The sequence below is a fragment of the Zophobas morio genome, unplaced genomic scaffold (assembly GCF_036711695.1).
Source record: "Zophobas morio isolate AGI-343-1 ecotype UQ-CSIRO unplaced genomic scaffold, CSIRO_AGI_Zmor_V1 ptg000008l, whole genome shotgun sequence".
Taxonomy (NCBI): domain Eukaryota; kingdom Metazoa; phylum Arthropoda; class Insecta; order Coleoptera; family Tenebrionidae; genus Zophobas; species Zophobas morio.
In genome coordinates this window covers 5,397,020-5,399,731 of record NW_026972113.1, presented here as the reverse complement: position 1 = coordinate 5,399,731, position 2,712 = coordinate 5,397,020, and positions in this window count along the sequence as shown.

Sequence of the window (2,712 nt, the reverse complement as noted above, 5' to 3'; positions counted from 1 at the left end):
TCGAAAATATGAGTTTTGAAAAACTGAGAAATCGAGAAATCGAAATCGAAAAATGCAAGATTTAAAAACTCGCAAAATCAAGTAAAAAATAAAAAAAAACAAAGTCGAAAAATCTAAAAATTTTAAAATCGAATTCTAGAAAAATCCCAAAACTTAAACAGAGAAATCGAAAAATCCAAAAATTTAGAAACACCAAAAATTAATTTTACATTAATCCCAAAACTGAAAGGTTGAAAAATTGGAAAATCGAAAAATCGAAAAGATAAAATCTCGTAAAATCAAGTAAAAATCAAAAAAACAAAGTCGAAAAATCTAAAAATTTAAAAATAGAATTCTGGTAAAATCCCAAAATTGGAAAATCCCAAAACTTCAACACTGAAAATTTGAAAACCGAAAAATTAAAAAATACAGTAATAAAGAAATTGAGAACTCGAAAAATCCAAAAATTTAGAAACATAAATTGAAAAATCGAAAAGATGAATTTTGAAAAACTGAGAAATCGAGAAATCGAAATCGAAAAATGCAAGATTTAAAAACTCGCAAAATCAAGTAAAAAATAAAAAAAACAAAGTCGAAAAATCTAAAAATGTTAAAACCGAATTCTAGAAAAATCACAAAACTTAAACACAGAAATCGAAAAATCCAAAAATTTAGAAACACCAAAAATTGAAATACATAAATCCCAAAACTGAAAGGTTGAAAAATTGGAAAATCGAAAAATCGAAAAGATGAATTATTATCGAAAAACTCGAGAAATCGAAATCGAAAAATCGAAAATTTAAAACCACGTAAAATCAAGTAAAAATCAAAAAATCAAAGTCCAAAAATCTAAAAATTTAAAAATAGATTTCTGGTAAAATCCCAAAATTGAAAAATTCCAAAACTTAAACAGAGAAATCGAAAAATTGAGACATCGAAATAGCTAAAGAGCGAAAAATGTGAAAATTTAAAACTGAAAAATTTGAACTTAAAAAACCCGAAAAATCTAAAAATCTAAAAATGAGAAGGCAAAAAACCACAAGACTGAGAAATGGGAAAATTTAAAATTGAAAAATTTAAACTTAAAAGACCCTATAAATCGAAAATTTGGAAAATCAAAATATCGAAAAACTGAAAAATTAATTCCGAAAAATTGAAAAATCGAAAAATCGCAAGACAGAAATCGAAACAACAAAAAAAAAGAAAAATCTAAAATTTAAAAATTCGAAAAATTGGAAATTTACAAAATCGAAATACGTATTGAGAAATTCCACAATTGAAAAATCCCAAAAATTAAACATTGAAAATTTGAAAATCGAAAAATTGAGAAATCGAGAAATCGGAAAGACGAAAAATTAAAAAATACATTAATCGACAAAATTTAGAAACGCCAAAAATATAGAGAGACCAATTTTATAAAATAAAAGTCAAAATTTGTCGTACATTTTTTTTATGCACTTTATTAACCTTTTAGCCCATTTTTAAAGTTATTTTTTAAAAAGTTGGGGATTTCCAAAGATTTTAAAAATAAACAAATAAAAATAAGAAAAACGTTTCAACGTGCTAAAAGTCGAATTCGGTCGAAGTATAAACATAAACAGTCGAAGTTAAGTGTATACCGAGAAATTTACATGTCTACATTTTTCCCGTTGAGCACTCTATTGAAATAAATATTGAAATAAATTACAATGAGTGAGAAAAGAATATGATAAAAGTATATATCAAAGAGAAAAAAAAAATAACGAACGTCTCTAAATATTAATTAAGGGAAAAGAATACGGACCACTGACATTGAAACTATTTTCAATCAATAAATAAATCGTAATTGAATGTTCGATTCAGATTGGACAATAATCTAATTTTCGAGTGATTATTCGATTATTTTAAACGATTATTTCGATTCATTCGATTAGTGAAATATGTCGATTATGTCCAACACTAGGCTTTTTCTGAGCAGGATTTTTTCAGGTGTCAAGGTTGGGGATAAAGATAATGTTACTAGATCTAGGACGGTGTATTGTTGGTTGCATAGGCGATGGTTCCTTCGGAAAGAAATGGAGCAGTGGCGTCGCGTAAGTAAGAAAATGGGAACACATCGTATGTAAGAAAGTCCTAAAATAGAAAGGGATTTTTTATTTCTATATTTACTATATTTGGTATTAAAATAAATGTGAGTGTCAATAATGTCACTTGATTTGAAATTTACAATGTGAATAAAATAAGTTAATCAAAACTTTATTAATAAAAATGACGTCATCAAGTATCCGGAGACATGAAACAAATTCCCAAACCGTGACAAACCTCGCCACAGACGCAACCTTTGTATCAAGTTACCACGAACATTGAGAAATGCCCCACCCGTACCACTATCATAGTACTACTCATCACAGACATTTAGTTAAAATACCACTCGATCTCTCATAAATCTTCCACACAACAATTCTCTTTGTAAATCTCCCACCAAGCACATCAAAGCCCCATTAATTCGCACACAATACCCCAGAGCCCTGAATCCAAAACGATTTCCGCTCGCGATACCGATCTCCCTTATTCCACGCGAAAAAATGCGAATCATCCAAAAAGAAACACAACAGAACCCAATTACTGTACAACAATAAATCCGCGAAACGGTATTATCGTCGAAGGATACCTTCGCGAGACAAGAAGAGAAAGGTAAGTTAGTACTTTTACCGCAGCTAGCAGCGACTGCATTAGTACCACCCGTCGCACACT